The following is a 10,000-nucleotide window of genomic DNA, read 5'->3' on the forward strand; positions in this document are numbered from 1 at the left end:
GTTGGTTGGCCGGAAGGGAGCTGCTTGCATTGGGGTGTTATCCTGACTTTGTTTCGCTGGTGAGAGTAGGCAGCGGCAGGCAGGCAAGCGGAATGTCGTGTGGGGTGCAGTGAGAGGTTGTAATGACGCTGCTTTGCAGCTGACCATGTGCCCTGATTTGTGACGCCCGTTTGGAGGCTGATATCTCAGGAAGGCCGAGGCCGATTTCCTCCGGGTATGGCTCGTTGCGTGCGGCAGGAGGAGGCGCAGCGTACGGTACCGAGCACTGGGAGGTGCGGTGCTGCCCGCCGGAGTGACAGCGAAAGGCTGCGCACCGCTTTCCGCCTGGTAACTCGGCGTCCGTGAGACCGACCGACTCCGCTTTATCGCCGGAGCTAGAGTGGGGCAAGGGGCACGGTTGAGTACCGGAAGGATGACGTTCGCACACGGGGAAGTCGAGTGCCGGGCCGCTGAAAGCGAGCAGGGTGCCACCGACTCTTCGGGCCCACTCGGAGGCTGATATCTCAGGAAGGCCGAGGCCGATTTCCTCCGGGTATGGCTCGTTGCGTGCGGCAGGAGGAGGCGCAGCGTACGGTACCGAGCACTGGGAGGTGCGATGCTGCCCGCCGGAGTGACAGCGAAAGGCTGCGCACCGCTTTCCGCCTGCTAACTCGGCGTCCGTGAGACCGACCGACTTCGCTTTACCGCCGGAGCTAGAGTGGGGCAAGGGGCACGGTTGGGTACCGGAACGATCACGTTCGCACACCGGGAAGTCGAGTGCCGGGTCTCGAAACGGAGCCGGGTCGGCCCAATTTAAAACGGAGAATAGAGTGCTGCCCTCTGCGGGTGAAAACCTGGAAGTACGTTGGTTAATGATTTCCAGTTCACCCCGCTTGGTCAGGCCCACTCGGAGGCGGATAACTCCGGAACGCCGAGGCCGATTTCCTCCGGGTATGGCTCGTTGCGTGCGGCAGGAGGCGGCGCAGCGTACGGTACCGAGCACTCGGAGATGCGGTGCTGCCCGCCGGAGTGACAGCGAAAGGCTGCGCACCGCTTTCCGCCTGGTAACTCGGCGTCCGTGAGACCGACCGACTCCGCTTTAGCACCGGAGCTAGAGTGGGGCAAGGGGCACCGAAGGGTACCGGAACGATCACGTTCGCATACCGGGAAGTCGAGTGACGGGCCGCTGAAAGCGAGCAGGGTGCCACCGCTCGGGGCCCCGGTTTGTCCGTCCCACCCGGAGGCCCATATCTCCGGAAGGCACAGGCCGATTTCCTCCGGGTATGGCTCGTTGTGTGCGGCCGGACCAGGCGCAGCGGACGGTACCGAGCACTGGGAGGTGCGATGCTGCCCGCCGGAGTGACAGCGAAAGGCTGCGCACCGCTTTCCGCCTGCTAACTCGGCGTCCGTGAGACCGACCGACTCCGCTTTACCGCCGGAGCTAGAGTGGGGCAAGGGGCACGGTTGAGTACCGGAAGGATGACGTTCGCACACCGGGAAGTCGACTAGCGGGCCGCCGAAAGCGAGCTCGGGGCCCCGGTTTGTCCGTCCCACCCGGAGGCCCATATCTCCGGAAGGCACAGGCCGATTTCCACCGGGTATGGCTCGTTGTGTGCGGCCGGACCAGGCGCAGCGGACGGTACCGAGCACTCGGAGGTGCGGCGCTGCCCGCCGGAGTGACAGCGAAAGGCTGCGCACCGCTTTCCGCCTGGTAACTCGGCGTCTGTGAGACCGACCGACTCCGCTTTACCGCCGGAGCTAGAGTGGGGCAAGGGGCACCGTTGGGTACCGGAACGATCACGTTCGCACACCGGGAAGTCGAGTGCCGGGCCGCTGAAAGCGAGTAGGGTGCCACCGCTCGGGGCCCCGGTTTGTCCGTCCCACCCGGAGGCCCATATCTCCGGAAGGCACAGGCCGATTTCCTCCGGGTATGGCTCGTTGTGTGCGGCCGGACCAGGCGCAGCGGACGGTACCGAGCACTCGGAGGTCCGGCGCTGCCCGCCGGAGGTACAGCGAAAGGCTGCAAACCACTTTCCGCCGCCACCCTCCGCGGGCGTGAGACCGACGGTCATCGGGTTTGGTTCCGCGGCTCGAGCAGGACGAGGGGCAGCGAACGGTACCGGAACGAACCCGGTCGCACACCGGGAAGTCGAGTGCCGGGTCTCGAAACGGAGCCGGGTCGGCCCAGTTTAAAACGGAGAAGAGAGTGCTGCCCTCTGCGGGTGAAAACCTGGAAGTACGTTGGTTAATGATTTCCAGTTCACCCCGCTTGGTCAGGCCCACTCGGAGGCGGATAACTCCGGAACGCCGAGGCCGATTTCCTGCGGGTATGGCTCGTTGCGTGCGGCAGGAGGCGGCGCAGCGTACGGTACCGAGCACTCGGAGGTGCGGTGCTGCCCGCCGGAGTGACAGCGAAAGGCTGCGCACCGCTTTCCGCCTGCTAACTCGGCGTCCGTGAGACCGACCGACTCCGCTTTAGCACCGGAGCTAGAGTGGGGCAAGGGGCACCGAAGGGTACCGGAACGATGACGTTCGCACACCGGGAAGTCGAGTGCCGGGCCGCCGAAAGCGAGCAGGGTGCCACCGCTCGGGGCCCCGGTTTGTCCGTCCCACCCGGAGGCCCATATCTCCGGAAGGCACAGGCCGATTTCCACCGGGTATGGCTCGTTGTGTGCGGCCGGACCAGGCGCAGCGGATGGTACCGAGCACTCGGAGGTCGGGCGCTGCCCGCCGGAGGTACAGCGAAAGGCTGCAAACCACTTTCCGCCGCCTCCCTCCGCGGGCGTGAGACCGACGGTCGTCGGGTTTGTTTCCCCGGCTAGAGCAGGACGAGGGGCAGCGAACGGTACCGGAACGAACCCGGTCGCACACCGGGAAGTCGACTAGCGGGCCGCCGAAAGCGAGCACGGGGCCCCGGTTTGTCCGTCCCACCCGGAGGCCCATATCTCTGGAAGGCACAGGCCGATTTCCACCGGGTATGGCTCGTTGTGTGCGGCAGGACCAGGCGCAGCGGACGGTACCGAGCACTCGGAGGTCGGGCGCTGCCCGCCGGAGGTACAGCGAAAGGCTGCAAACCACTTTCCGCCGCCTCCCTCCGCGGGCGTGAGACCGACGGTCGTCGGGTTTGGTTCCGCGGCTAGAGCAGGACGAGGGGCAGCGAACGGTACCGGAACGAACCCGGTCGCACACCGGGAAGTCGAGTGCCGGGTCTCGAAACGGAGCCGGGTCGGCCCAGTTTAAAACGGAGAAGAGAGTGCTGCCCTCTGCGGGTGAAAACCTGGAAGTACGTTGGTTAATGATTTCCAGTTCACCCCGCTTGGTCAGGCCCACTCGGAGGCGGATAACTCCGGAACGCCGAGGCCGATTTCCTCCGGGTCTGGCTCGTTGCGTGCGGCAGGAGGCGGCGCAGCGTACGGTACCGAGCACTCGGAGATGCGGTGCAGCCCGCCGGAGTGACAGCGAAAGGCTGCGCACCGCTTTCCGCCTGGTAACTCGGCGTCCGTGAGACCGACCGACTCCGCTTTAGCACCGGAGCTAGAGTGGGGCAAGGGGCACGGTTGGGTACCGGAAGGATGACGTTCGCACACCGGGAAGTCGAGTGCCGGGCCGCCGAAAGCGAGCACGGGGTCCCGGTTTGTCCGTCCCACCCGGAGGCCCATATCTCCGGAAGGCACAGGCCGATTTCCTCCGGGTATGGCTCGTTGCGTGCGGCCGGACCAGGCGCAGCGGACGGTACCGAGCACTCGGAGGTCGGGCGCTGCCCGCCGGAGGTACAGCGAAAGGCTGCAAACCACTTTCCGCCGCCTCCCTCCGCGGGCGTGAGACCGACGGTCGTCGGGTTTGTTTCCGCGGCTAGAGCAGGACGAGGGGCAGCGAACGGTACCGGAAGGAACCCGGTCGCACACCGGGAAGTCGACTAGCGGGCCGCCGAAAGCGAGCACGGGGCCCCGGTTTGTCCGTCCCACCCGGAGGCCCATATCTCTGGAAGGCACAGGCCGATTTCCACCGGGTATGGCTCGTTGTGTGCGGCAGGACCAGGCGCAGCGGACGGTACCGAGCACTCGGAGGTCGGGCGCTGCCCGCCGGAGGTACAGCGAAAGGCTGCAAACCACTTTCCGCCACCTCCCTCCGCGGGCGTGAGACCGACGGTCGTCGGGTTTGTCTCCGCGGCTAGAGCAGGACGAGGGGCAGCGAACGGTACCGGAACGAACCCGGTCGCACACCGGGAAGTCGACCAGCGGGCCGCCGAAAGCGTGCTCGGGTCCCCGGTTTGTCTGTCCCACCCGGAGGCTGATATCTGAGGAAGTCCGAGGCCGATTTCCTCCGGCTAACTCGGCGGGCAATGTGTCCCCCCCCCACCATCTTCGGCTGATTACCGTGGCTGGACCGGATCAAGGAGCAACGGAACCGTGCCAGAACGACGTCGGTCGGACGGCGTGAACTGATAGTGCCGAGGCCGGAAACCGAGCCGGAAATGTGCACCGATTTATTGGTCCCACTCGCAGGCCCATATCTCCGGAAGGCCGAGGCCGATTTCCTCCGGGTATGGTTCGCTGCGTGCAGCCGGAAGGGGAGCAGCGGACGGCACTGAGCAGCCGGAGGTGCGGCGCTGCCCGCCGGAGCTGCAAGCGAAAGGCTGCGCACCGCTTTCCGCTGGCTAACTCGGCGGCCGTCAGGCCGACCGACTCCGCTTCAGCACGGGAGCTGGAGTCGGGCAAGGGGCACCGAAGGGTACCGGAAGGATCACGTTCGGACACCGGGAAGTCGAGTGCCGGGCCGCCGAAAGCGAGCTCGGGGCCCCGGTTTGTCCGTCCCACCCGGAGGCCCATATCTCGAGAAGGCACAGGCCGATTTCCTCCGGGTTTGGCTCGCTGCGTGCGGCCGGACGAGGCGCAGCGAACGGTACCGAGCACTCGGAGGTGCGGCGCTGCCCGCCGGAGGTACAGCGAAAGGCTGCAAACCGCTTTCCGCCTCCTCTCCCCTCGGGCGTGAGACCGACGGTCGTCTGGTTTGCTTCCGCGGCAAGAGCAGGACGAGGGGCACCGAGCGGTACCAGAACGAACCCGGTCGCACACCGGGATGTCGAGTGCCCGGCCCAAACCCGCTACCCCCCCCCCACCCGAAAGCGAGCCACGGTTTGTGGATTAAAAGTGAAGCGGCAAAGATTTGTAAAACAGCGTGAAATGATGAACCAGAAGCCCAAAGTAATGGTGGGAATAAAAGTTCCGAAATGTGAAATGGTGAACCAGAAGTTGTGTGAACTGTTTAACCCAAAGTGGCAAAAATGGATTAAAAGGGGTGAAATGATCGACCGCAAAGCAGGGCAAGCATTAAACAAAAGCAGCAGCATTTTTTAAAAAGGGACAAATGGTTTACCAGAATCCCAAAAGAATGCTCAGAGACTTAAGTCCCAAAGGGGAAATGGTTAACCAGTAGCTGGGTGAACTGTTTAACCAAAAGTGGGAAAAAGGATTAAAAGGGGTGAAATGATTAACCAGAAGGCGAAAGCAATGTGCCGCGTCAAAGTCCTAAAGGGGAAAAGGTTGACCATAAAGCAGGGAAATGATTAAACCAAAGCAGAAAAATTCAGTAAAAAGGGGCAAATGGTTAACCAGAAGTTGGGTGAACTGCTTAACCAAAAGTGGGAAAGAGGATTAAAAGGGGAGAAATGTTGAACCAGATGTCGAAAACAATGCGCGGCGATGAAGTCTGAAAGAGGAAAAGGTTGACCGCAAAGCAGGGAAAGGATTAAACAGAAGCAGCAATATCTTTTAAAAAGGGACAAATGGTGAACCAGAATCCCAAAAGAATGCTCAGAGACTTAAGTCCCAAAGGGGCAAATGGTTAACCAGAAGCTGGGTGAACTGTTTAACCAAAAGTGGGAAAAAGGATTAAAAGGGGTGAAATGATTAACCAGAAGGCGAAAGCAAAGTGCGGCGGCGAAGTCCTAAAGGAGAAAAGGTTGACCAGAAAGCAGGGAAACGATTAAACAAAAGCGGCAACATTTTTTAAAAAGTGGCAAATGGTTAACCAGAATCCCAAAATAATGCTCAGAGACTTAAGTCCCAAAGGGGCAAATGGTTAACCAGAAGCTGGGTGAACTGTTTAACCAAAAGTGGGAAAAAGGATTAAAATGTTGTGAAATGATTAACCAGAAGGCGAAAGCAAAGTGCGGCGGCGAAGTCCTAAAGGGGAAAAGGTTGACCATAAAGCAGGGAAATGATTAAACAAAAGCAGAAAAATTCAGTAAGAAGGGGCAAATGGTTAACCAGAAGCTGGTTGAACTGCTTAACCAAAAGTGGCAAAAAGGATTGAAAGGGGAGAAATGTTTAACCGGATGTCGTAAACAAGGTGCGGCGATGAAGTCGGAAAGAGGAAAAGGTTGACCAGAAAGCAGGGAAAGCATTAAACAAAAGCAGCAACATTTTTTAAAAAGTGGCAAATGGTTAACCAGAATCCCAAAAGAATGCTCAGAGACTTAAGTCCCAAAGGGGAAATGGTGAACCAGAAGCTGGGTGAACTGGTGAACCAAAAGTGGGAAAAAGGATTAAAAGGGGAGAAATGTTTAACCAGAAGGCAAAAGCAAAGTGCGGCGGCGAAGTCCAAAAGGGGAAAAGGTTGACAAGAAAGCAGGGAAATGATTAAACCAAAGCGGAAAAATTCAGTAAAATGGGGCAAATGGTTAACCAGAAGCTGGGTGAAATGGTTAACCAAAAGTGGCAAAAAAAGATTTAAAGGGGAAAAATGATTAACCAGAAGTCGACAACAATGCGCGGCGATGAAGTCTGAAAGGGGAAAAGGTTGACCACATAGCAGGGAAACGATTAAACAAAAGCGGCAAAATTTTTAAAAAAGTGGCAAATGATTAACCAGAATCCCAAAAGAATGCTCAGGGACTAAGTCCCAAAGGGGAAATGGTTAACCAGAAGCTGGGGGAAATGGTTAACCAAAAGTTGCAAAAATGATTAAAAGGGGTGAAATGATCAACCAGAAGTCGAAAATTATGTGCGGCGGTGAAGTCTGAAAGAGGGAAAGGTTGACCAGAAAGCATTAAACAAAAGTGGCAACATTTTAAAAAAATTGGCAAATGGTTAACCAGAATCCCAAAAGAATGCTCAGAGACTAAGTCCCAAAGGGGAAATGGTTAACCAGAAGCTGGGGGAAATGGTTAACCAAAAGTTGCAAAAATGATTAAAAGGGGTGAAATGATTAACCAGGAGGCTAAAGCAATGTGCTGCGGTGAAGTCCTAAAGGGGAAAAGGTTGACCAGAAAGCAGGGAAAGCATTAAACAAAAGCGGCAACATTTTTTAAAAAGTGGCAAATGATTAACCAGAATCCCAAAAGAATGCTCAGAGACCAAGTCCCAAAGGGGAAATGGTTAACCAGAAGCTGGGGGAAATGGTTAACCAAAAGTTGCAAAAATGATTAAAAGGGGTGAAATGATTAACCAGGAGGCTGAAGCAATGTGCCGCGGTGAAGTCCTAAAGGGGAAAAGGTTGACCACAAAGCAGGGAAAGCATTAAACAAAAGCGGCAACATTTTTAAAAAAGTGGCAAATGATTAACCAGAATCCCAAAAGAATGCTCAGAGACTAAGTCCCAAAGGGGAAATGGTTAACCAGAAGCTGGGGGAAATGGTTAACCAAAAGTTGCAAAAATGATTAAAAGGGGTGAAATGATTAACCAGGAGGCTAAAGCAATGTGCCGCGGTGAAGTCTGAAAGAGGGAAAGGTTGACCAGAAAGCATTAAACAAAAGTGGCAACATTTTTAAAAAATTGGCAAATGATTAACCAGAATCCCAAAAGAATGCTCAGAGACTAAGTCCCAAAGGGGAAATGGTTAACCAGAAGCTGGGGGAAATGGTTAACCAAAAGTTGCAAAAATGATTAAAAGGGGTGAAATGATTAACCAGGAGGCTGAAGCAATGTGCCGCGGTGAAGTCTGAAAGAGGGAAAGGTTGACCAGAAAGCATTAAACAAAAGTGGCAACATTTTTAAAAAAGTGGCAAATGATTAACCAGAATCCCAAAAGAATGCTCAGAGACCAAGTCCCAAAGGGGAAATGGTTAACCAGAAGCTGGGGGAAATGGTTAACCAAAAGTTGCAAAAATGATTAAAAGGGGTGAAATGATTAACCAGGAGGCTGAAGCAATGTGCCGCGGTGAAGTCTGAAAGAGGGAAAGGTTGACCAGAAAGCATTAAACAAAAGTGGCAACATTTTTTAAAAATTGGCAAATGATTAACCAGAATCCCAAAAGAATGCTCAGAGACCAAGTCCCAAAGGGGAAATGGTTAACCAGAAGCTGGGGGAAATGGTTAACCAAAAGTTGCAAAAATGATTAAAAGGGGTGAAATGATTAACCAGGAGGCTGAAGCAATGTGCCGCGGTGAAGTCTGAAAGAGGGAAAGGTTGACCAGAAAGCATTAAACAAAAGTGGCAACATTTTTTAAAAATTGGCAAATGGTTAACCAGAATCCCAAAAGAATGCTCACAGACTAAGTCCCAAAGGGGAAATGGTTAACCAGAAGCTGGGTGAAATGGTTAACCAAAAGTTACAAAAATGATTAAAAGGGGTGAAATGATCAACCAGAAGTCGAAAACAATGTGCGGCGATGAAGTCCTAAGGTGGAAAAGTTACCCAGAAGGCAGGGAAATGATCAAACGAAAGCAGCCAAAAAATTATTAAAAGAGGGGAACTGATGAACCAAAAGATGAGAAACGGCCCGCAGAGACTAAGTCCAAAACGGGAACTGGTGAACCGGAAATGATTAACCAAAAACTAAGTCCGAAGAGGGAACTGGTAAACCAGAACTGAGTAACCAGATTTTTAAAATTAATTATAAATGGGGAAACGATTGAGCAAAAGGCGGAAATTAAGTCACAGGGACCAGGTCCGAAAGGGCAAGAGGTTACCCCGTAGGGGGCATTCGTCAACTCAATCTGAAAATTTTGGAGGCAAATCTGACCAAAATGCGGAAATCGGACCACACCGCGAGGGGCGCCATTCGACGGGGCAGGGGTAGACGCGTCGAACGGTGCCTGAAGGTCCCGGCTGCGACACGTGAGTCCGGAGATATGGCCAGTCAAAGTCTGATGGGAGGTACCGAAGCCGAAAAATCGAAACGCGTTTGCGGCGATTCGGTGTCAGAAAGTCGGTCACGAATTCAAATTCGTCCCGCTGATTCGCCAATTGCCAGCCGGTTCCGGGGGGATTGGCGGGGTACCTGCAGGATAGTAAGAGGTGGCATGTCGAGACTTAGCCTGTTTACCAGACTTGTGTCCAGCGCCTCCAGGTCTGCAGAGACCGACCCGGGCTGCCGCCCAACCGACTTTTAAGCCTTTTGGGAGTGGGAATTTTTCCCATTTTTCCCCATTTTTCGGGTTTTTTGGTCGGGCTTGAAAACGGCGGCCCCGAGGCCTCCCGGGGCTGGCGGGCTTCGGCTCCCTTGCGAGAGGGTCCGAATTCCACCCGTTTAAGCCCAGAAAGGAGTTCGGAAGTCAGTCGGTCGAGGGAACCCCTTCGGAAGTCCGACGGGGATGGATTCGGCCGGCGTTTCGGATCTCCGGTCAGAGGATTCCCCCCCTGGGCGGGGGGGTGCGAGTAGCTGCCGGCAAACGGTCCCTTGCACTTGTGGCACAAAAAGTCCGAGCACAGGTTAATGAGTTGGCCGCGGAAGCCCCTATGCCGAAATGAGAAAGCCCCCGTTGCGGGGATTTAGTGACGCATCTGCGGCCGGAGGTGGGAGGCCGTCCTGCCGAATTGACACTTGTCATTCGGGCACCTAGGGATTGGTCGGGTACCCGGAGATTTTCGAGAACACGATTTTCAGAGCTTTCTCTGACAGCCCAGGTGCACTTTAAGAGTGCCTGAAAAAGTGACACTTGGCAAAAGGCTCTCAATTTCAAAGCGGAGACCTTTACAAGAGCACTCGGAAGTCACCTGTCAGCATTTAAAGCTACATCAGGCGGCAATTTTCGAACTCTTTGTCAGTCTGAAATCGTGTTGAGCCTCGACAGCGT

Source organism: Heptranchias perlo, unplaced genomic scaffold, assembly GCF_035084215.1.
Source record: "Heptranchias perlo isolate sHepPer1 unplaced genomic scaffold, sHepPer1.hap1 HAP1_SCAFFOLD_748, whole genome shotgun sequence".
NCBI lineage: Eukaryota > Metazoa > Chordata > Chondrichthyes > Hexanchiformes > Hexanchidae > Heptranchias > Heptranchias perlo.